The sequence below is a fragment of the Bos taurus genome, chromosome 27, assembly GCF_002263795.3.
Source record: "Bos taurus isolate L1 Dominette 01449 registration number 42190680 breed Hereford chromosome 27, ARS-UCD2.0, whole genome shotgun sequence".
NCBI classification, from domain to species: domain Eukaryota; kingdom Metazoa; phylum Chordata; class Mammalia; order Artiodactyla; family Bovidae; genus Bos; species Bos taurus.
This window is the reverse complement of record NC_037354.1, coordinates 12,879,981-12,906,214: the sequence shown is the minus strand read 5'-3', so window position 1 is coordinate 12,906,214 and position 26,234 is coordinate 12,879,981. Positions and strand designations below refer to the sequence as shown.

The 26,234-nt window shown below is 36.3% G+C and overlaps 1 protein-coding gene across 5 annotated transcripts in view; it reads right to left on the bottom strand.

Annotated features, from left to right (window-relative positions):
- The window catches only part of TENM3 (teneurin transmembrane protein 3), a 1,022,495-nt gene that overhangs the window by 868,224 nt on the left and 128,037 nt on the right, over nt 1–26,234 (bottom strand). For 4 of the 5 annotated variants that reach the window (XM_059882198.1, XM_059882197.1, XM_059882202.1 and 1 more), the window contains exon 3: nt 8,887–8,967. The gene's annotated coding sequence lies outside the window, so the exon portion shown is untranslated. Of the gene's footprint in view, nt 1–8,886; nt 8,968–21,306; nt 21,494–26,234 lie in introns of all 5 variants that reach the window. The other variant, XM_059882199.1, reaches the window with a different exon arrangement.

The following is a 26,234-nucleotide window of genomic DNA, read 5'->3' as shown; positions in this document are numbered from 1 at the left end:
GCCAAGGGAATAACTGGAAATATCCAGGCTCTCCCACCATTAGCAATGATAAATCTGAACAGAATATCTGAGACAATTGGAGACACTTTTGATTTTCACAGTGGAGGTAGGTGTGGGGTGCCAAAGGCAACTAGTTGGTAGAAGCCAAAGGTGCTGCCAAACATACTATGATGCACAGGAAAGTCACTCACAGCAAAGAAATACACGGCTTGAGATACAAAAAAGTGTTAAGCTGACATCTTGATATGAAAGAATAACAATACGAATGATGGCTTATTTCCCATCAGAAACAATGGAGGCCAGGAGACAATTAAGTGGCACTTTCAAAGTGATGGGGAAAAAAATTTATCAAGGCAGACTTCTGTGTCCAGTATAAAATATCCTTTAAATAGACCTTAAGTAAAGATTTTCAGATAAATGAAAGCTGAGAAAATTTGTCACTAGCAAACCTACAGTGCCAGAAATGCTACAAAAATATCTTCAGGCTGAAGGGAAATGATACCAGATGGAAACTTGATCTATGGGAAGGAATGAAGAACATGGGAAATTGTAAATATACAGGGATATATATATAAACTCCTCCCACCCTTTTCTTAGTATTATGGGTTGAACTGTGTCTCCCAAAAGTCATATGTTCATTCAGTCACTCGGTTGTGTCCGACTCTTTGTGACCCCGTGAACTGTAGCCCACTAGGCTCCTCTGTCCATGGGGATTCTCCGAGCAAGAATATTGAAGTGGGTTTCCGTTTCCTTCTCCAAAATTCATACGGTCAAGTCCTAATCCTCAGGATCTGTGGATGTGACCTTATTTGGAAACAGTTTCTGTGCCGATGCCGTCATGTTAGGATGAGATCATCTGGTGGATCCTAATTGAGTATGCTCAATGTCCTTATAAAAAAGGGGATATTTGGACACAGAGACATGTATACAGAAGAATGCTATGTGAAAACTGGAGTTATGCTGTCAGAAGCCAAGGAACCATGAGAAGTTAGGAGACATGCCCAGAACAGAGCTTTCTTTAGCATCTACTATAGAGGGGGCATAACTTGCTGACATCTTGATCTGGGACTTCAGATCTCTAGAACTGTGAGAAAATAAATTTCCATTTATTAAGCCACTCAGTGGGCTTCTAGTGGCACTAGTGGTAAAGAACCCACCTTAAAGACGCTGTCTGCCAATGGGGGAGACATAAGAGATGCAGGTTTAATCCCTGGGTTGGGAAGATCTTCTGGAGGAATGCATGGCAACCCACTCCAGTATTCTTGTCTGGGGAATTCCATGGACAGAGGAGCCTGGTGGGCTTCAGTTTATAGGTTGCACAGAGTCTGCCATGACTGAAGATTCTTAGCACACACATGATCCACTCAGCAAGTACTTTGTTACAGCAGTAGTGGCAAACTAATATACTCAGTTTTCTTTTTTTAGTGACTGTTTAAAGAAACATAATACTATCATATTTCAGTGTCTTAATATAGAATTAAAATGTATGATAAAATTAGCACAGGAAAGAGGGAACAAATATAATTTATACTCATATATGGTTTTAAGATATTATGGGACACATAGTAAATTGTGATAAGAATTCATACTGTAACCATTACATTAGGAAACCTATATGCAGGTCAGGAAGCAACAGTTAGAACTGGACATGGAACAACAGACTGGTTCCAAATAGGAAAAGGAGTACATCAAAGCTGTATATTGTCATCCTGCTTATTTAACTTATATGCAGAGTACATCATGAGAAACGCTGGGCTGGAAGAAGCACAAGCTGGAATCAAGATTGCCGGGAGAAATATCAATAACCTCAGATACGCAGATGACACCACCCTTATGGCAGAAAGTGAAGAGGAACTAAAAAGCCTCTTGATGAAAGTGAAAGAGGAGAGTGAAAAAGTTGGCTTAAAGCTCAACATTCAGAAAACGAAGATCCTGGCATCTGGTCCCATCACTTCATGGGAAATAGATGGGGAAACAGTGGAAACAGTGTCAGACTTTATTTTTCTGGGCTCCAAAATCACTGCAGATGGTGACTGCAGCCATGAAATTAAAAGATGCTTACTCCTTGGAAGGAAAGTTATGACCAACCCAGATAGCATATTCAAAAGCAGAGGACATTACTTTGCCAACAAAGATCCATCTAGCCAAGGCTATGGTTTTTCCAGTGGTCATGTATGGATGTGAGAGTTGGACTGTGAAGAAAGCTGAGCACTGAAGAATTGATGCTTTTGAACTGTGGTGTTGGAGAAGACCCTTGAGAGTCCCTTGGACTGCAAGGAGATCCAACCAGTCCATTCTAAAGATCAGTCCTGGGTGTTCATTGAAGGACTGATGTTAAGGCTGAAACTCCAGTACTTTGGCCACCTCATGCGAAGAGTTGACTCGTTGGAAAAGACTCTGATGCTGGGAGGGATTGGGGGCAGGAGGAGAAGGGGACAACAGAGGATGAGATGACTGGATGGTATAACTGACTCGACAGACATGAGTTTGGGTAAACTCTGGGATTTGGTGATGGACAGGGAGGCCTGGCGTGCTGCAATTTATGGGGTCGCAAAGAGTCGGACGACTGAGCGACTGAACTGAACTGAACTGAATTGAAAGAGACTGAATGGAAGAATTAGCATGTATATTGAAACCAAATTTGATGAACCCCAAAACAAAGCAGGAAAGGGAAAATAGAGGAATCAAATCCAATCCAATAAATAGCAAACTTACAGACCTCAACTGCAGTATTAATCCTATTAAATGCAATGAGCTAAAAATTCTGATTGTAAGACCAGAAAGACTGGAAAAAATTGAATAACTAAATACAAACTGTCTCAAGAAATTCACCTTCATCATGAAATACAGGCATACTGAAAGCAGAAGACTAGAAAATGATATACAATGAAAACATTGGTGAAAGTTGGGTCATGTGATGCTGTTAACATCAGACAAGGATATAGACAAGGATTCTTGCTAGATTAAAAGAGGGACATCTCACAATGATAAAGTGGTTATTTCATTAGGAATTTATGTTAACTCTCACAGAGGTATATGTGTATGTACCTACCTAATAACAGAAATTGAAACATACATAAAGCAAATATTGACAGAACAAATGAATGTGACACAACCACGTATAGCTTGAGACTTTTAACACGTCTCTTTCAGTGTTTTGTAAAATTCGTAGATAAAAAATTGTTAGGATATAGAAAGTTTCAATGACGTGATTAACCAAATTGAATAAATTAATATTTGTATAATACCACATCCAATAATTTCACAGTATACATTTTTTTCCAAAGCATTTGCAACATTCACCAAGATAGATCTGCTAATGCTGGATGAAAAAAATAAAATGTTTCAATATATTTCAAAAAATAGAAATCTCACAAAATATGTCTCTAATGACAGTAGAATTAAATTAGAAATCAATAAGAATAAGAAATTAGAAAAATTCTCAAGTATCTGGAATTATAGCAGTATATGCCTACACCTCTAAATAATTCAATGTAAAAGAATAAATCATAATTTATTTTCAGGTAAACTAGAAAATATTTTCAAGTACATTACAACAAAAATGTGAATTAAAATTTGAGAAATGCAGCTAAAGCAGTGATTCAAGGAAAATTTGTAGTAATAAAAATACTTGGTAAAGAAGAACATTTTAAATTTAATAATCTATGTTACTGCCTTAAGTATCTTAAAAAAGAAGATCAAATTAAAACTGAAGAAAGAAGAAAAGAAATAGTGAAAAATAAGACCAAAATTCAAATTAGAAACAGATAAAAAATGCAGGATAAAAAGGCAATTCAAAAGTTAGTACTATGAAAAGACTAATAAAAGTAGTGAACCTTAGCAAAAATGATCAAGAAAGAAAATCAAAAACACAAATTGCCAATTAAGGATTGACAGAGGGGATATGACCATAGTTCATATAGAAATTTAAAGAATAATAAAGAAACATTATGACCATTTGTGTGAAAACACTTGCCAACTCAGATGAAGTAAATATGTTGAAGAATTCAATTTACCAGAATTAACATAAAAAAAATGAAAAAAATAGTGAATAGCTCTCTTTAAAAATTGAATTTGTAATTAAAAACTCCCAACCAAGAAAAGTCCAAGCCAAGATGGAGTCTCCGGTGAATTCCATCAAAAGTTTATAGATACATAAATCTACACAGTTATTTAAGAAAAGAAAGGAGGAAAAAACACTTTTCAGCTTATTTAAAGATACCAGCAATATCCTGATAATAAAATTTTTAATAGAAGAAAGTCAGAGACCAGTGTTACTCCAGAATATAGACTTAAGTAAGTTTCATTAAGAAAATATTATCAAGTCAAATCCAGGATTACATAAAATGGTCATACATTACAACCAAATGGGGATTTATCCCAGGAATGAAAGATAGGTTTAGCACTTAAAAGATCAACTTAATCCATCAAATTATCAGAAAAGGAAGAAAAACCATATAATCATTTCAATACGGGCAGGAAGAAAAGCTTTTGACAAAATTCAACACCTATTCATTATTAAAGAAAAAAACAAAAACCCACTTAAACCAGGAATAGACAGAACTTCCTTAGTTTAAAAGACATCTATAAAACACCTAGAATTAACATCAATTTAATGATAAAACAGTGAACACTGTCTTCTGAGATTAGGAACAAAGCAAAATATCTGTTCCCACCACTTCTATTCCACATTGATCAGGTAGTCCAAGTTTGTACAATAGGAAAGGGATACAGAAAAGGCATAAAAATGGGAAAAGATGAAGTGAAATTCTATATTCATAGACAAAATTACTGTTTGCATAAAAATTCAAAAGAACCTATGGAAAGAAAAAAAGTCATAGAAATAGTATATCTGATACAAGGTCAATGTTTTAAATATCTATTGTATTTCTACTACTGGCAGCAAACTATGAAATGGGAAATTGATAAATTTTCATTCATTTTATAATAGCATAAAAAGATATTTCAGAATAAGCTTAATTGATGTACAAAAGCTCTACACTGAAAAGGAAAAAAATACAGGGAAAAAAATCTAAATGAAAGGAGAAAGCTCTCATGTTTATGGACTGGAAGATTCAAAACTGTTAAAACAGTCATTTTCCTTCAAATTCAGCTACAGACTCAGTGCCATCTCAATCAAAATCCCATCAGGATTTTTTTTTTTTCTGGTAGAAATTGACTAGTGAATTCTAAAATATGTATGGAAATGTAAAGGATCCAAACTAGCTAAAACAATAATGAAAAAGAACACAGATCAAGGATTTTCATTATCTGATTTCAAGACTACCATAGCCGGGCTAGACTAGTACTGGTACAGGGATAATAAAATAGATCCATGAAATAGAAAAAAAGCAGTTTAGGAATAGATCTACAAGAGCAATTATTTTCACTAATATGCCAAAGCAACACAACTTAGAAAGAAATCATTTTTCAATAAATTGTGGTAGAATAATTGCATAAAATGTGAAGAAAATGCATCTCAATCCTGACATCAAACCATGTACAAAAATTCATTCCAGATCATAATAGAGCCAAATGCAAAAATCAAAACTATAGACATTTTCATACTTGTTGTTGGCAAATATTTCTTAGAGAGGACACTGAAAACATTAACCATAAAAGAAAAACCAACCAATTAGAGTTCATCAGAATAAAAGCACTGGTTTAACAAAAGACATAGTTAAAATAAACAAGCCATAGACTAAACTAAAATATTCATAAGCCATAAAATCTGACAAAGATCTTATATCCAAAATATATTTTGAAAGCTCCCACAAATCAGGCAAACATGCTTAAAGGGCAAACAACTTAAATCGACACCTTCAAAAAAAAGGAGCTATGTGAATGGTACAAGAAAATATTCTTGAATCATTAATCATAAGGGTTCAATTCAGTTCAGTTCAGTCATTCAGTCGTGTCCGACTCTTTGTGACCCCATGAATAGCAACACGCCAGGCCTCCCTGTCCATCACCAACTCCCAGAGTTTACCCAAACTCATGTCCATCGAGTCAGTGATGCCATCCAGCCATCTCATCCTCTGTCGTCCCCTTCTCCTCCTGCCCCCGATCCCTACCAGCATCAGAGTCTTTTCCAATGAGTCAACTCTTTGCATGAGGTGGCCAAAGTATTGGAGCTTCAGCTTTAGCATCAGTCTTTCCAGTGAACACCCAGGACTGATCTCCTTTAGGATGGAACTGTTGGACCTCCTTGCAGTCCAAGGGACTCTCAAGAGTCTTCTCCAACAACACAGTTCAAAAGCATCAATTCTTTGGCGCTCAGCCTTCTTCACAGTACAACTCTCACATCCATACATGACCACTGGAAAAATCATAGCCTTGACTAGATGGACCTTTGTTGGCAAAGTAACGTCTCTGCTTTTTAATATGCTATTTAGGTTGGTCATAACTTTTCTTCCAAGGAGTAAGCATCTTTTAATCATAAGGGTAATGCCAGTTAAAGCCACAGAGAGGTCATAAGAAAAGCTAAAACCCAGGAGAGTAGTAACATCAAATGCTGGCTAAGATTTGGGAAAAATGGAACATTCATACATTTCTGGTTTGAGTTAAAGTGGATCACAGACTCTGAAGCAATGTTGATTTGTTACAAGGTTAATTTCTGTTGTACTCAAGAATAGGATGAGACTCAAAAACATTATATTGAATGAGTAAAGCCAGAAACAAAATGGACACACTGCATTTAAGGAGCTCTTTTAAATGAAGTGCAAGGATAAATAAAGCAAATCACTGTAGTAGAAATTAGAACAGTGGTTGTCTCTTATGTAAGGGGCAGGGGGTCATTAGGGGTTGACACTGTTTGTTATAGAAAAAAACTCCTTGTTTTTTGGACTGACACATATTAATAATGGAATGGAATATATTCCAAGTAGCTATGTTTAATTCCCAACATTTGAAAGAAGTGGAATATTGTTGAATTATATGTTTTAATATGAATTTTAATCTTCCAATTCAGTAAATGCTTTAAAACATCATATTCTTTACAATAAATAGAATCCCACTGAGTAGTTTTAAATATAACTTGATTAGGAAATATTACTTTAAGTGTTTTCCTTGTATATAAAAGTCACATAATTAAAGATGACTGAATGCAAGTTCAGGACCGTATTGGAGTGATGCAATATATAGAGAGGGCTGTGGGTCTCTAAACTGGATTGTATCCTAAAATTTAGGAGCTAAGTCAAGAAGTTTCTCTTGGTAATAGATGAATAATAATGGACAAGATTAGATAAAATATTACCCTGTGATTTGCAGATCATTAACTACACTAGATGTAAAGAGATGATTTGGATAAAAGAAATTATTTTTAAGAAAGGCACCAATTGTCTCAAAATGAAAATTAAGAAAGTAGGGTGAGAAGTCATAACATTTAATAATAGTATAAAAGGAGTTCGGCAGCAACAATTATTTTGGAAATTGAGAATAAATAGAAACTCTAATATCTTTCTCCCCAGGATCTTGATCAATAAGATACTATCTGAATCATTAAGTGAGCATTTGAAGTGTAAGGGCTTAATTGCAATTTCTTGGGAAGATGCCTAAAAATTAACAGAAATTAGGAAGCTCTTAGTAAGGCTTTCTCTGGAATAGATAACTGGATAGTTTCATCTTGAAATAAAGAAATGTGATCCCTTTACTCATTTACTATGCTAACTACAATAAAGCCCCTAACAAATGTGTTATTAAGCCTTACCTGATTTATGTGTACCTGTATCTATTTTCTTGGTTTTTTTGAGAAACCATGCAAAATTTTCATCTTATGTTAATTACCAATTTAATCAGTCAATGCTAAAAGAAAATCTTTTGCTCTAATTATAATAGACAGTTGCTATAAACATTTGACATGATGAATACCTTTTCTGATCTTGGGCAGGCTATAATTTATTAGGCACAAAAATGAGGGGGAAAAAATCCAAGTCTAGTGCTTAATCAGCAGTGACCTCCAATTAAAACAGGTGATATTTGCTGGGTTTAAGAATACAAGCAATACGACTCCAATTAGCTGTCAAATTATCTGGCAAAACAGCTGTTACATAAATAGACCATCACTTGGTTTTCCCGTTCACTTTTCCAAGTTTTTCTTTAGTCTAAAGCCATTTAAAAAGATAGTCCCTCCATTCACATAAAACTTGAAAGTAGGGGAAACTAATTTGTAGTTTTGAAGGTCATTGCTGTAACTGATATTGATGGGGAGGGAGTGGGACTAGATGGGGCACAGCAGTAGGGGGACTGGTAATACTTTGTTTCTTAACTGGGTCCCAGTTACATAAGTGTGCTCACTCAGTGAAAAGTGAATTGAGCTCTGTGCAATTAAAACTTACACATTTTCCTGAATGTTATATTCAATCAAATGTACACAAAATTTAAATTTATTTCAGAAACATATACAACCACCTCAGCATTGTGTCCAAATGGAAAGGTTTCATGCTAGTGTCTATAAGAAATAATCATTTTCTTGAAAACTTCTTTCCATCTACTCCCCCTAATCTCTAATTGATTTGACTAAAATTCCTATAAATTACAACAGATACATTAAGAAACTAATCCAATCATTTTACAATTTCAAAATTTCACTATACAATTTCAAAATAAGACTGTAAAAATTGTTTGCAATATTTCTTTTAGATTTCAATAAAATTGTATCTGGGAGAATGGCATTGAAACATTTAAAATATCATGTATGAAACGAGATGCCATAAAAAAAAAAAAAAAAAAAAAAAAAAATAAATAAAAGAAAAAAAAAAAAAAAAAAAAAAAAAAAAAAAAAAAGAAAACACAGTAGGACATCAAAAAAAAAAAAAGAAATAGGGCTTGAAACAAAATGGAGACTTTTTGATTACAATCAGATTTAAAAATGTACATGCAACTTACCAAAAAGCTGTCTTCTCCCTCAATTTTGTGGCAGTTTGTGCTTTAGAGTTGTCAAGTGAAGCTATTGGTTGTGGTCCAAGCCTAGAGAAACAGTACAAAATAGAAAAATTGTTTTACAGTGAAAATTGTTTTATTGTATTTATTTTACTATAACTGTGTATATTCACTATACTATGATGCATTTATCTACATAATTATAAAATGATTACATTCACTTAATACTTCATATAACAAATAATTGCTAAGTATCCTTGCATGTACCAGGTGGTACAGGAGATTGGTAATGTATAATGCACTACATTTTCCCTAAGGAAATTAGGTAAGTAAAAAAGTGTAATAAACATTCCAGATTGGTGAGTGCCATGGAAGAGGTGTAGATCAAATATTATGGGAATCAGGAGGTGGGTTACTTTGAACAAGAAGACTGGGTGAAGCTTTATGGGCGAGGTTGGACTTCACGTGAGAATGAAGAGTATGATTTCTTAAAAATGTTGGGTGAGATGCAGAGGGTGATCCAGGTAAATGCAACAAGTGACCAAAGTACAAACATTGAACACAGTGGAAACAGGAAGTGGGGGCGACGGATACATTTCAGTTTCATTGTAGAACAGTTTCAGAGGATTTGGAATTCAGGTGCAACCTGTGGGCTAGAAGTTGAGTCACTTGCAAATTTTCCCAGCTCTATGCTAGACCCAGGGACTTAGCTCTGAATAAGGAAAACAGGAGCTCAGCCCTCATGAAGTCCCCAGTTTATCAGGACAAACCAATACAAAAGGTCATATTAATTCAAGATAAGGAGCAGACTTTACTTTGGGGATCTGTAGCAGAAAAACCCATCTCGTCCAAGGATCAAAGGCAAAAGAAGCTAGAGTCTGTGAGACATGATCATTTTAAAGCAACAGAGTCAGATGAGATGGCCAAGGGAGCAAGTGTGGAATATAGAGAGGGAGGGACGGGGGTCAGCCTCACAGTCACGGGAAAGGGAAAAGCAAGCGAGGGAGTAGGTCAGAGAGGAGGAAGGAGGCTCAGAAGAATCTGGGGAAAAACAAGAGAGAAAAGGTATATGGAGGAGGCTGTGATCAAGAGTGGAATCTGTTGAAATTCAAGTAGGGTTAGTAGAAAAGTGTTGTTTGTTGACTTAGATGCAAAGATGATGACAGAAAAATTTTTGGGATGGTGGGGTTAACCTGATATCTGTCCATCACACATGACCATCAGCACGGATTTTTACAGCCAGCATCTGTATCTGTGCTTGTGCACAGACTGGCAGTTAGATATTTTGCACGTCACCTTGGATGAGGGGAATGGGAAGCCCTTTTGGTTGACTCTGAGAAACATACTTTCTGTACCAGACCACCATGCTGCCTCTTCAGATACAAGGATTCTCGTCTGCAGCTCTGCACAAAACTTTTTGCAGCCTTGAGTACTATTCTGTTACCTCTGTCAGCTTTCTTTCTCATCAAGATTCTTTCATTATTCCCAATGAGTATCATTGGGTCTTTATAATTAATGGCCAGTACCATCATATGGCCAATGATCTCATTGGCCAATCATGTTTGAAGAAGATTTTACTGTTTGTAGTTGCTATAACCTCTGGGGGATATGAACACATATATTTTATTTTATTTATTTAATTTTTTATGTTTTTTTTTTTTAATTTTATTTTTAAACTTTACATAATTGTATTATTTTGCCAAATATCAAAATGAATCCACCACAGGTATACATGTGTTCCCCATCCTGAACCCTCCTCCCACTTCCCTCCCCATACCATCCCTCTGGGTCATCCCAATGCACTAGCCCCAAGCATCCAGTATCGTGCATCATATATTTTAATATTAATTATGATTGTCACTAAAGTTTTCAATTTGTTATTTTTAATTAATCAAACACCACAATAAAGAATTATCAGTTCAGAGGCCTGCCAATATCAAAGTAAACACAATAGCTTTTGCTTGTAATTATTTAGCCCTGATATAATGATAACAACTGTCCTTCATTGCTCATAATTGTATGCCTTTAGAGAATATACTTGGAGAAGGCAATGGCACCCCACTCCAGTACTCTTGCCTGGAAAATCCCATGGATGGAGGAGCCTGGTAGGCTACAGTCCATGGGGTCTCGACGAGTCGGACATGACAGAGCGACTTCACTTTCACTTTCATGCATTGGAGAAGGAAATGGCAACCCACTCCAGTGTTCTTGCCTGGAGAATCCCAGGGACAGGGGAGCCTGGTGGGCTGCCGTCTATGGGGTCGAACAGAGTTGGACATGACTGAAGCAACTTAGCAGCAGCAGCAGCAGAGAATATACTAAATATTTGCTTAAAAACTCATAGCACTTAATGTCCCTGGTGAACTATTTCTCTTTCCTAAAAAGCAGCCCTCTATCTGAGAGATCTTTAATATTAAGCAATGATTCAGGACTCAACCTTCCTGGGTGTCCTACATTAGAGTAAATCATTAGAACAATAATCCTTCCTAAAGTTATCAGTTGTAAACTGACTTTATTGTCAGTGACTTCTCATTCTTTCAAAACTGTAGGACTTTTATTCAAGTGTAATTCTATGCCAACAAAATAACCCAGGGCAGCATCCATAGAAGATAAATACCCCAAAAGAAAAGAAGTCCGTTTGATTGTTCAGTCCATCCTAACTATGCATTAGACTGGCACACAGCTGATCACTTTATAGTTAACCAGAGCATATTAGAAACTTCTAGAATGACTGTGACTTTGGCAATCTAGCTATAGTTTATAGCTTGATTTCTCGAAAATTACAGAAGAGGGAAATAGCATGTTAATTTATAGAAAGTAATTACTTGAGGGGGCTACTGAGTTTAGCCATGCAATCAACATTGTTTTCCAAATACTAAGTGAATTAAAATAATCATTTACTATTAACTTCACTCTTGCAAAAACTATTTTCAGCTTGGGGTAATGTGATACTTCTTGGAAATATTTAGAAAATAACTAAGATTTACAGAAAATGGATACAGTGTATAACAGCAATTTATATTCTTTTCAGGTTTATGAACAGTGGTAACTGATCATCTAAAATGGCCTTATACTGAGGAATTTCTATGTTTATAGATAAATATGTCTCTACAATTTTGAGGTTTCTCTAATCAAGTCTCCTTAAAGATGTATTTGGGAGGATTCTGATAAGAATCATAATACAAATGAAAGAAGAGTGAAGTGACTAGATTTCTAAAGCTCAACAAACCCAGGGACACGTATCGTATCTGAAGATCAGAGGAAAAAAGCATTTGATGGAAATAGACAGAGTGGAAAAAAAAGGAGTTATTTCTGTCAGTACTAAAAAGCTTAGAGAGTCACTGATTAAGGTCACTGCCAATTTTATCAATGAGGAAAGTGCTTTAGCAAGGCTTCAACCCCTCATTTTTACCATCCTCTGTGTAGGCATGTGGATGACCCCACTGTCAGGGTGTCCATGATCAAACACAAAGAGCACTGAAGGTCAACCAGACTAGAATTTTTATCAGAAAATCTAGTGTCTAAAACCAACGGTGAAAAATGCATTTTATGTCTTCCTGCCTGCTTGTCTCCTTCAGGATGACCAGCATCATCAAAGAGAGCCACAGAAGAAAATAAGAAAGAAGGAAAGAAAATAATCAGTAATCACATTCCCACCTGTCCTTGGCTTCCCTGGAAAGACGATCTAAATGGTTCAGGACAAAGCTTTTCCTTGAAGTATTTATCAATGGAATAACAGTTAACTCCCCACAATGGCTAGTAAGATCTAAGTCCCGTGGTCTAAGCAGATACCCAAACAGCTCATCACTAGTCAACAGACGGAAGAGTCCATCTCACTGCTCAGTGAAGTTGATGCAATCATTCTTATCTATAAGCACCACTTATAGCACCACATTTTTCCAAAGTCTTGGAAAAATGGAGGATGTCCCTTGGAAAACACTGACTGAGGTGGGTGAGAGCCATTTAATCACAAAAAGCTCCACTTAAGGGATTTCTGAGCATTGAGGATTCCCCAATATTCCAATATTCCTCCTTTTCCCCATGACTTAAAATTATCAATGTCACATTAGTGGGCAGCATCTTCCATTTATTTCCGCCACTTGCTCTGCAGCAAGTCAATTCTATGACTCAGTTAGGGCTCTGATAACATCTACTTGTCTGAACATGTCAAACCATTTGTGCAAAGTAATTGGAATATTGGGCTTCTGTGGTGGCTCAGTTGGTAACAAATCTGCCTGCCGTGCGAGAGACCTGGGTTTGATCCCTGGGTTGGGAGGATCCCCTGGAGGAGAGCATGGGAACCTACTCCAGTATTCTTGCCTGGATAATACCATGGACAGAGGAGCCTGGTGGGTTTTACAGTCAAAAAGGTTGCAAAGAATCGCACAAGACTGAAGTGACTTAGCACGCACACACGCACACACAAAGGGCCTGATTAAAAGGTGCTTTTTTGCAAGGTCAGACAGATCTCTGAAACTTATTGAGATATAACTCTCTCTCTTTTTCTTTTTTTCTTGGTAGCCTGGGGTTTTCAACTTTATAGTCATTAGCACCCAAAAGAACAAGGGTGAAAATGTAATTTCTATCTGGGAACAGCCTCAGACCCTATCAGCTCATTATCAGTGAGCTGTGCTGGGTCCCTACAGCTCAAAGCATGCCCTATGGACTTCTGTGGAACTTCAAAGTTCAGCCTGATGGACAGAAAACTCATTTTTGACTCTTACAGTTGAATAATATGCAATTTCTAGAGGTTAATGGATACTCACTAGTATTTGCTGAGTAGCTAGAAGGTGCTATTCATAAACTAATATTAGCATGTTACCAGAATTAACTGAAAACTCTAAATCCATATTCTACAAAGACATCTGACAGCCACTCAACACTTGGGAACTTTGCAATGCTCCTGCTATTCAGATTTACATGGAAATTGTTAGAATTCCTGAAATCTGGGGAAGGGCACATGGTTATTATTGCTGCTTCGAATTGATCATGCTTGCAGCCAAATGTATATAAATGAATATATCTGTAACATTACTATTAGATTTTATAATTGTTCACTACTCAGCTTAGTGTATAATTGCTGTGTTGCTGCTGCTACTGCTGCTAAGTTGCTTCAGTCATGTCCGACTCTGTGCGACCCCATAGTTGGCAGCCCACCAGGCTCCCCCATCCCTGGGATTCTCCAGGCAAGAACACTGGAGTGGGTTGCCATTTCCTTCTCCAATGCATGAAAGTGAAAAGTGAAAGTGAAGTCACTCAGTCATGTCCAACTTTAGCAACCCCATGGACTGTAGCCTACCAGGCTTCTCTGTCAATGGTATTTTCCAGGCAAGAGTACTGGAGTGGGGTGCCATCACCTCCTCACAGAATTGCTGTGTTAGTGATACTTAAATTAGTATTTTGTTCTTCCTCAAGAATTTTTTATTAAATATCATTGGGTCTTTTTCAACTGGAAAGGAAAAATATATTGGGATATATAAATCCTTAAGAGAAGCATGATAAAGTGGTTTGAAAACCTTTGCCATTAAAGAATGGAAGTCAGGAAAGAAGAGATTTTGTGAGTAGGAACCTAAAATAACAATTCTTGTCTGTGGCCAGGTACTCAGAGATGCCTGGATCCAGGAGAAAGGCTCTGGGGGGCTAGGTACCTAGGGAACAACATCAAGAATAGGCAGTCACTTCACAATCTCGCTCAGGGTCAGCCTTGTTTGTATATCACAGAGAATCCAAATTTGTTTCAATTTTGCCTTTTTATCCAGGTATCATGAGAACCATTCACTTTTTTTTGCCCATAATTTGTTTTTTGCCTAACATTACTAGAAATTCATTTTCTACTCAGACTGTAAATTACATTTCCTATTTGTCCTCAAACCAATGTAGCATTTCTTTATGCTTTTTATGCATGATATTTACTGTCTTTGACATTTTTATCTAGTAGTCAGTATTAATAAATCTTCCTGAAAGTAACAGTCATTCTGATTTTGTTAAAAATGCATTGCTTAGAGTTCTTTGAAGTATGAATGTTCAGCTAAAAAGAATCAAATAAAGGAACAAACACTGTCATAGCAGCACTCTAATTCATCTTTGTATTGCTTAAATTAACATATTTAGCTGAACTGTTAATTTTTTTCTGACCTCCATTCTTTTCAGGTTCCTAAATTATGAAACTAGGCTTACAGTAGTATATTCTAAAAAGTCATATAGGTGAGAATATATACAAATCAGCCCATAGACACAATTTTACAATTTTGTATAAAGATTTCAGAAACTTGCCAACATTTTTCATATTTCTGAAACACATTATTCACATGAAATTATTCCTAATGTCTGAGCTTAAATTTCTATTGATTGTACCTCTACTTATTGCCAGTGATAACTTCAGTGGGACCTGAGATCATCTTTACTTCTAATGGGATATACTATTTTACAAACAAAATAAATCTATTTGATATTTTCATATGTTTTATTCCTCTGGACACAGAGATCTATTGATCCAAACTGGATATGACTGTTCAGTCATCAAAATCATCAAGTAACAAAAATAAAGGAAACACACTACAGTTTTACATATAATATAATGAAGCAACAATTAATAAAAAACACATTTTTTATTCCATTTAAATTGAGGAAACATGTAAAAAGGAAGCTATCTACTACTGTGCCTGGAACATAATAAGTCCTGAAAAACTCATTTTGCCATCATTTTTACTGTGACAAGGAGGGGCACATAACATCTTCTGTAGGATGTTATGGAAAAGCCTGAATGAATATTTTGGCCAATCTAATATATACTTGTATGTATAGTATTTTTTCCTTAAAGGAAGGCATTTATAAAGTTTAAAAAAAGCTTAGACTGAAATAAAAAGAAACCAGTGATACTGGTAAAAGGTGATGGAAAAGGGAAATTGAAAATATGTTTTAGTACATCATCTGATAAATGGAAATGATATACTGCACATTTAAATGTTTTACTGGACTTCATAAGAAATATAGTAAGTAAGTAAGTGTTAGTCGCTCAGTTGTGCCCGACTCTTTGCGACCCCATGGACTGCAGCCCACCAGGCTCCTCTGTCCATGAGATTTTCCAGGCAAGGATACTGGAGTGGGTTGCCATTTTCTTCTCCAGGGGATCTTCCCAACCCAGGGATCAAACCCGGGTCTCCTGTACTGCAGGCAGATTCTTAACTGACTAAGCTACAAGGGAATCCAGTATAGGGCAAAATGGTATGTTTGTGGTCTTCTATGATTCTAAGCTCTTTTATTCTAGCAACCCATATAGAAATTCCACTGATAAAACTGTACAAATTTGTCATCTTACTGACAATGAAATTTGTCTCTACTAATCAGATGTTACCAAAGAAACTCATTGAAAGGTTGATTTCTCAATAGAGCCTCTGCTTTATTAAACTGATAGGGGGAGGCAGGCAAAAAGGAAAAGAGGAGAAATAGAAGTAAAAGGAAATGATTCATGGCACAAATATATTCTTCAATTAAACTGTTGTTAAGCTAACCAAACGAAACTATTTGTGATGTTAAATGCTTCAGTAAATTTAGTCATGTAAGTATACTAAAAAGGAAAGACATTTTGACAAGTCATAGACTTAGGAAGTATTAACAATATGCGAGAAAAAGACAGAAAAACCTGAATAAATAAATAGTCACTGAAACACTCAGCAAGTTCCAGCTCTGCTTGGAATATTGTCCACATAATGAATATTTCAGGTGCATCTTGAGATCCTTATATTTTTCAAAGACAAGAAGGCAAGATGCATCTTACATCTGTTAAAGACTTCTGATTGGCATCTATGTTGAAAGCCTGCCTCAGGATTGAAAGGCAGAATGTTCCTCAAAAGCCGCAGGTATGAAATATTTATTCTACCTTTTCTCATAGACAAGAATGAGTTGACTCTGTGATATAAATCTTTACTAATAATACCAACAAAATAACACTTCTTCTGGTAAGTGATTATTCTTAGAAGGTGACCCAGGCCTTGTTTGTTGTAGTTGATCAGAGCAGAATAATGCAAGCATTGCTTACAGTATTCTTGGAAAACCTAATAATGTATTTTCAAGCATTATAGCACGGGAGACCTAAGGGTTGCTAAAATTTCCTTAAGAAAGATGATGCCGGATGAATTTTTTCTGGGATTGTTTTATTTATTTTTAATTTCAAAATTACATTTTTGTCAATATTAACCTCTGTTTGCAAGGACATTTTGTATATAAAAATGTTGTACCTATACCGTTGAGTATTCTTTTTATTAAGCAAGGCAAAGACTTGTGTGTCTCCAAATATTGCTTAAATCTCCAAAGCCAGCTGAATAAACAAACATTATGTGATCTGTAGTCCAAAAGTCTGCAAATGACTCCATAGGATGTAAAAAAAAAAAAAAAAAAAAAGAAAGAAAACAAAAACTATAATTCCTTCTAAGTATTTCTTGGAGCCAATGATCAGCAGTTTTGTTTAAGTTCTGAGACCCCTGAGTCTCCATAAAAATAACTTTGAAATATTATATTATGTGTGAAAATTTTACACACATGCACCTTTATAATGAGCAGGCAAGCCCCCTGCCCTTCCTCAACCTGATAATCAACCATAGTGCCTACTCAAACATGGAAAAAATAGAAGATTCAGAACTCTAAAGCCCATAATCTCAGTGCCATTTAGAACCATGTGCATTTCTGAAATCCTCTATTACTGCAAATCTCTTGGTTGTATTTTCTACTGAATTGTCTGTTTCTCATTATCAAAGTCTAAAAGAAATTTGATAGTCATGTAACACTTGGAGAAGGAGCGTTAGAAAAATGCATTCCAAAGTGTTCAGCTTATCTTTTCTTTCCAAAGCAGTAACTACTGTCTGACTTTCCTCCTCTAGAGAAGCCAGTTGGGAGGGTGAAGGAAAAAAATCAAACCAAAGTAAATTAAACAATGGCCCTGTGCCTGAATCAATCACAGGCATCAGCTTTTCAACACTGAATTGTAGTTAACAGGCTAGGGCAACATTAACATGGAGAATTCTTACTCTGCAAAGCTGCCTTTTGCTTGTAGAATGGAGACCACACCATGCTTCGAACCATGTTTGCCAGAATAAGATGACGTGGGCAAAGCTGGAGATTGGCAATACTGGTAACTGTGATAGTCAGATCGCTACTATCCTTGATAAATCAGGATATGAAATCCTAGAGATGGACTATGGTACATTTTATTCTTAGCATGGCCAGAATTCAGGTGTGACATGTCATCCTTCCTCAAGAGTGAAGATGCTGGAGAAAAGAAAATCTGGAGGAAAAATTGTAAAATATGAACCTTGAAGAAAGCATGTGTTATTCCAACAGGTGTTTCTGTCTGCTCCTGTAAGTCAGCTGGGTTATTCAGATATTACACAGATAGTGTTCAGACAACTCTCGATGCACATCTGATCAATTAAGATAGAATTTTGTTTTTGCAATTCAAGCTTTTAAGAAGCATTACAGTTAAAATACATAGCACAGGCATGCTGGGATAATTGGTTGTCAAAGTACATTGGTACCACTGAGTAGTCTTAAAATAGCAGGAAATACAACTGAATACTGGAAAGGAAAACACTATTTCACTTTTTCAAATAAAACATATTGCACCTCTGAGTTCACAATGGGATATTTGCTGAGAGCCTGTAATTAACTCATAATGATGAGAACCACAGTAATAAACATTTCCTTAGCAAAACATTCACTTGTTTTCATTATTTCCTACTTTTTCACTATTTCCCTGTCACTTTTTAAGTTAGCTTGTCACTATTAATCTGGAAGGGAATGGAGAAAAGGGCAAATAATTTTTCAAGATGCAGAATATTCATTTTAATGATCCAGAAAGCATACTTCTGGATAAAACCAGCACATCATCAGAGAGTGCAAACGTCTAAGCAAAAATGAGGGGACTTTATTACCTATTAGTAAAGTTATTTTAGTTTGAAAACTCAGAACCAAGGAAACCAAAATGTGGCTCAATAGCAGATCACCTATACCAGCTGCTTTTAGATTGACCTCCCTCCCCACTCACAGCTGTCAAATTAATCTTCCCAAATACCTTTTCATCATGTCACTCCTTTGCTCAAAATCCTTCAATAGCTGCTCAATACCAACAGCACAGAGTCCACATTCCTTGGCCCAGGCATTAAGCCCTCTCTACAATCTGGTTGCAATTTTCTTTTCTTGATTCATTTCCCACTCTTCTCTTGAAACACAGTGGTCCCTGTGAATTCTCTGCTCCAGTCTATGCAATGCCTCTGAAAAGACTACCTGCTTTCTTCTTTTCTTGTTCTTTTCTCAAGCTGTTCACTGGCGGGGGTGTTCCGCCATTCCTTGGCTCTACTCGGACACAACCTGAAGCGCTTCTTTGGATCACAGCATACATGGCCAGGTAGGGCTACCTGTTCAGCAAATGCAACTTGGCTTTGTGTGAGAGTGCGAGCTCCATGCAAGCAGTGCACGCATGCTAGTTCACCTCAGTTGTGTCTGCCTCTTTGTGACCCCATGAACTGTAGCCCACCAGGCTCCTTTGTCCATAGGATTCTTCTTGCAAGAATAAATAATTCTCATATATGTAAATAATTAATAATAGTTTAATTGCTTTATATATGCAAACACAGCTGAATGTAGGATGCAGTCAGAATTACTGGGTCCAGTTATGACCCAGCTCTTGGTGTGATGCCTTGGCTGAGGGAAAGGACTCTAGTTACACCTGCCTGACTGGGTTCATCGCTTCCTCTTCTTTTCTGCCAGCAATTCTTCTCCCACTGGACTGAACAATAGTTCTCTAATGAAAATCAGATCAGGTCCCTCCTCTGCTTCAACCTTGCCTATGTCTTCCCCATCACATCTGAATAAAGTGCACTGTCTTTTCATGATTTATAAGGTCTATTGCTTGAATTCATCCTCCACGGTCTCCCCTCACCCACCACCCTCCAGCTGCCCTGGTCTTCCTCCTGGTCCTCTGTCTTGCATTTACTGTTTCTCCAGCCCAAACACTCTACCTTTGATCTGTGCCTAGCAGGCATCTTACAACCATTCTCAAATACTGGTCCTCAGTTAGATCTTTCTTGTGACCACATCTAAATTCAGTAGTTCCCCCTCCCTCACCATAATCTCTATCACATCGCCTTATTAAAAAACAAAACAAAACAGCCCCTGCTGCTTCTGCTAAGTCACTTCAGTTGTGTCTACTAGGATCTGAAATAATCTTCTTTAGTTAGTTGTTTACTTGCCTTATGTCTATCTCCTTTCCCTGGCAGTAGACACCATTCAGCCTAGGATCTTGTCTGTTTTGATCACTGTTGTATTACTTTCATCAGAAAACTGCTTGGTATAGAGCATGTGATCAATAAATATTTGTCAAATTAATAAACTTGCCTAAAGTTACATAGCTAGGAAGTGATAGAACTGGCCCTGAGACCCAAGTACGTCCATCTCTGTGACCAGTGTGGTGCCACCACCCACCCTGTCCAGGACTGATGGTGCCACAAGCTTCTGTGTTCACCATCCTGGGGCTGACCCAGCAGTTACACACAAGGAGTCTTAGATCCAAGATGAAGACACCATCAAAAGTCAATAGACCTGTCTATCCAGGGAGTGTAGCCTGTCACTCAGACCTCATCCTACATGGGGAAATGTGTTGCAGAAGAATCAGCTGGAGGGACAATCACATCTTATTGATGGGGGCACTGATACATTTGTTAGATGCAACTCAGCATTTATGCCCAACATGTAAGGCATGGAGAATGAAGGGGATGTCTGGAAAGGGAAACAGCTACATGTGGTTCACTATAGAAACTGATTAACAATATGCACTCATTTCTTAGATATTGAAGAGAGCAAGAAAGGCAACAGTAAATTCATAAAGCAGGTTGATTTGGGAATGGTGGAGTAGGTCTTTAGGGTTAGCAGATGCAAACTATTATATATAGAATAGATAACAAGATCCTACTGTATAGCACAGGGAACTATATTTAATACCCTATGACAAACCATAATGGAAATGAATATAAGAAAAGAATGTTTATATATATATAACTGAATCACTTTGCTGTACAGAAGAAGTTAATACATTGTAAAGCAACTATACTTAAACTGAAAAATAAATTTAAAATATCCAGTCTTGTCTATGAAAGTGAAAGTCACTCAGTTGTGTCTGACTCTTTGTGACCCCATGGACTATACAGTCCATGGAATTCTCCAGGCCAGAATACTGGAGTGCGTAGCTTTTCCCTTCTCCAAGGGATCTTCCCAATCCAGGGATCGAAGCCAGGTCTCTTGTATTTGCAGGCAGATTCTCCACCAGCTGAGCCACTAGGGAAGCCCAAGAATACCAGAGTGAGTAGCCCATCCCTTCTCCAGCGGATCTTCCCAGCCTCAAACCAGGGTCTCCTGCATTGCAGGTGGATTCCTTACCGACTGAGCTATCAGTGAAGTCTTGTCTACATTCAAATCAAATCTCCATTCTTGTAAAAGTATAGTCTATAGCCTATGTTTATCTGAGAAAGCAGTCTTTTGGGGACAAAGTTTTCCTTGTATAAGTGCATCATCAGCTAGCATTGACATTTAATCATCTTGTAGTCCTTGATGAATGATGACTAACCTAAAAATTAGAGAAATATTATATAATAAGACAACAGGGATTGATTCATTGGGTCCCACTGATTTAAAATCACATGTATTGGAAAAAGAATAACAGAAAAATACTGACTCAGACAAAGGCATGCAAAGGATGTTTCCTGTTACAGAGATTGTTTTAAAAGATGCAAATGCCTATTGTGTCATGATTCTGCAACAATTTATTTGCAATTTAACAGCATAGTAAAGTCAAACATTACCATTTATTGCCAATTGGAAAGAAGGAAAAAAATGGGAAGCTCTGTGTCTGGGGAGGGATTCTGTAGTTTGGCACATTTGCTAGTTCTTAAACTGCTTTTCTGAATGAGTTTGTCTCTGAGTATGTGGTGGTCCAACGTTCTCCTGACTAATTTGGATTGCTTGTGGCCATGGAACCAGTGAGGGGGCTCCATTCATAAACAGCCCATGATGCATGATAATGCTTTGAGGCTCATAGGAGGAAGTTCGCTGAGAAGAACTGTAGTATACCAGAGGGGGTTTGGAGAAAATTTCCATCCAGACTACAAATTGTAGACATTGATTTGAAATAAATTGTGACTGATGATCAGTCGATGACGATTTCCATAATCATTACATTGTCTGTAATTTATCAAGGTAATGATATTTGTGTCCCTGATGTCACATTCATCCTATACTGAGGGACTGAAGAGCATGCTGTGATTTTTAAAAGCCCTTATTAAGAACTGACTGGTTTTGTTATACTTCCAGCCGTAATCAGTGGGATGGCTGAAAGTGAATAAAACATTGAAACAATCCTGCTAGGTTTGTAATAAAATTCTTTTGACAAAATCTTCTATAGCACGAAGGCAAAGATTTTATGCTTACAGCATTTTAATTAAATCCTTCTTATCAAGATTGTTCAGTGTAGTTTGCCAATATGCTTTGGAAAGAGATATTACAGCACACTGGGCAAAAAAAATCTGCCAAAGAACCTCCCCTTAACCCTTCTGGACCATTTTCCCCTGGAATACTTGGTTTCCCTTTTAGATCACAGTTACTTATTTATGACCATGATTTTCAGCTTGTGTATGGTCAACAGGTATATTCACATCCTGCCCTTCTTCCCATTAGATACAAAATTGATGAACAATATTCTCCTAAGTCAGAAAAAAAAGCTAATGACATTAAACACTAAATGTCATAAGTATCTCTTCACCAAACGTGAAAGTGAGCTTAGAAAGTCAATGACAGTGATATAATTAACAAAATTAACAAATGTGTTTTGAGATTGCCATTATAAAATGAATTACGATTAGACTGCAAATGCTATAGCATCACTTATATTTTCTTAGAACAAGGTTTAAATACATACAACCAAATACAGTTGAAAGAATTTCACAAATAATTCTAGCTTGGCATCTTGAGATTTTAACAAAGTTAAGATAAAGCAAAGTACTTTGATTAGAATCAGAAACAGAATATTTCAGATATTTGTTTCATGTAGCTAAAACTATAATTGTTATCTACAAACTTCCATTTGCTTTTGAAGTAATCCTATCTTACTAGTCTAGCTGCTGCTGCTGCTAAGTCGCTTCAGTTGTGTCCGACTCTGTGGGATCCCAGAGATGGCAGCCCACCAGGCTCCCTGCTCAATTATCTCAACTCATGCTGTATTTGTACTGTCTAATCTGGGTTCTTGGCTTCATTACCTTATTATTGATTTCTTTTTACTGTGAACATAAAATACACTGTGTTGACCATTTTTAAGTGTATAATAGCATTCAGTGAATTCATAATGTTCTTCAACCCTTGCCATTATGCCCAGTTTCATTACTTTTAAGCTGTTTCTTATTTACTATCTGTCACCTATAAAAGAAAAAGGTGATAATTACAGTAGCAACTTCATATTGTTTTTGTTAGAAATAAATGAGATGCTATGATATTTGCAAAGCCTGCCTGGTGTATTTGAAGTGCTAAACTACATACTCCATGCTTGAATTGCTTCATTCTAATGTTGACATTAACTCTTTTGAAGGCAAAAATCCTTACCAGAACCACACAATAGAATAACTTAAATTGATTTTCTGATAAATTCTAGTGTTACAAATGCTTCCACAAATATCACCCCAGAACCTCATCATAAAACCTCAGATAACAAATAAAACCAGGTTCTGTCTTCTGATTGTACAGATGAGAACAGTGAATCTCTGAAAGCTTATTAAGTCATTTACCCCAGGTCCCACAGTCAAAGAGTGGCGTTAGAAACTGAACATAGCACTTAGCACTCAGGAGGTATGCAATTGTAAATATCTGTAAATAAATGGATGAATTAAAATAACAGAATTTTGACTTCAAGTTCTCCACTCCTCCAAACACAGAACAGGGACTGCTTTGTCACCTAACTTGCTTATCTCCAGCCTTTATTCAGCATTCCTGTTTGCTAAGATCCATCAGGACTGACTGTGGGCTCTTGCTTCTTTTAATTCTTTGAGATTCACATTTTCTCTTTGGGAAAGGGAAAAACCCCATCCCATGCTCTCAAGGCACATTTCCGGATGGGATAACTTGGACTTCGGGACGTGACCACTGTGGTTGATTGTGTTCTGTGGGTTGCACTGCTGGGTGTTGGGAGGGTGTAGAGCATGAATGTTAACGTGAGTTAGACTCACAGGATAGTAGGGGGCATTAGAATGTCACATTATGGTAGTTTGTAAAAGAAGTACTTAAAAATTATTTTAATTGGAGGCTAATTACAATATTGCGGTGGTTTTTGCCATACATCGAGAGGAAAGTTGATCTAAGGGAACCCCTGAAGTGGGGAAGGAGGCTGACACTTGGGTCTCACCTGTGTCCCTTTAAGTGGTCCAGGATCACCTCAGTGGTCCGTGGATCACTGGCACCAGAAGGAGGCAAGACTGGAAATACAGTTTGCCTTACTTCTAGTAGTAGTTCTGACTTTGGGTTCAGCCTGTCTCTTCTCTCCAGCTAAACAGGCTATTTGAAATGAAACTGCTTCACTTCCAGTGGCAATATAATTTGGAAACTAAATAATTTTGGCTGTGTGGAATGGAGTGAAGGAGAAAATTGAAAATAACAGGCAATAAATTTAATATACTCAAAAATTGTATCAAAAGAAAGGTAACCTGGGCTATTCTTACACACATTAAAAAACAAAGGATTTTTTTTAGTGTAATAGGGAAAATGTTCCAAGAAAAATATTTCACCTGTTGTATTTTTGAATATTTTGATATTAACATTTAAGATGTAGAATATATAATATATTTCACAAAAGCAGCAGTAACTTACCTATTAAAAAATTAGGTAGATTATATGCATTCATGCAAATATATAAAAAATAACAGCAATATGATTTGCAGATTGGTAAGCATAATTTTTAAAAATATCTTACTATAAAAGTATAACTAAACTGTAGAAATATGGATTTTTGTTAAACTTTGAAAACAAATTTTGAGAAATGTAAGCTTCCTATGTAGCTTTTCAAACAAATGCCATTTAAAAATATTTTAAATGTCACTTGAAAAAAGTAAATATCAAAATTTATTTCTAGACACATTTGATGCAAAAATGTATCAAGTTTCTATCAAAAGCATGTAAGGTGATTTAGTCTGTGCTATTAAAAAAAATTCTCTTTTTAATCAAGCCATACTGACTAGCATAATACAGTTAAAGCTGTTAGAAACATTTATAATTTCTACTTAGATGAGGAAAGGATTACTGAAGAGAAAGACACAATGAGAATCAGGACTAAGAAGGGAATGCAAAAAAGTTAAAAATAAAGATGAGGTCATAAAGGCAGGGGAAAAAAGCCAGAAAAGGGAAATATGGAAAGGAGAAGGCAAGGGAGGGGAGAGGGAGGGGGAGGGAGAGAAAAAGACAGGAAAGGAGAAATGGGAGTGAGATTTGAGAACGTACACTTCATTAATGAAATAAGAGAGGGAAAGGGACAGGTACTTTTAATTTCAAAATGCAAGCAAACCAAAACCAGCAGTTATGTCTTGCTAATATACTTTTTTCTTAAATAGGCGTAACATTATTTCAGTTTTCTGCAAGTCACGGCAAAATTTATAGGGATTATCTTTGTGTCTGTCAACAGATCATAATGGGTATTTCAGAATTTTCAAAGATAATTCAGAAAAATTCCAATAATGTCTGCATAATGTCACACAAAAGGACCTGGGTAAACTCAACAGACATCAACTTGAAGGATGACACCATATTCCATTAGCTTGCTTTTGCTTTGACTTTTTAAGTGGCTTTTAAAAACATTTTTGAATTTTTAAACACATTAAAGAAACACTATAATGCTTTTTAGTATGTTGAGTATGTAAAGTACATTTTTTCCTGCAGCATAATTGAAATCTAATTAATCATTTTCTCTAGAGATTTATGTTTTTAAAGACAACTATTGTGACAACAATAGAGACATGACTTTGCTTGTCACCACTGAAAATATTTCAGTTGAGGCAACAGTATAATTTTGTGAAAATGTGTACACACTTTGATTAGTTCTACTCTCAAAATTTACAAAAGAAATTAACAGCCCAACAGAGATGTTTGTGACTCTCACATCTTTAAGATAGCATTGTGTTTTCATCTTTTAAAATAAGAAATTGATTTATCAGTAATTTCAATTATATTCATTTGTTTTCCATTCATGGATTAGGGGAATAATGTGTCCCCTTTAGTTATGGACTCAGATATTAACCTATTTTTCCCCCTCATTATAGTTTTAGTGCTGATTTATT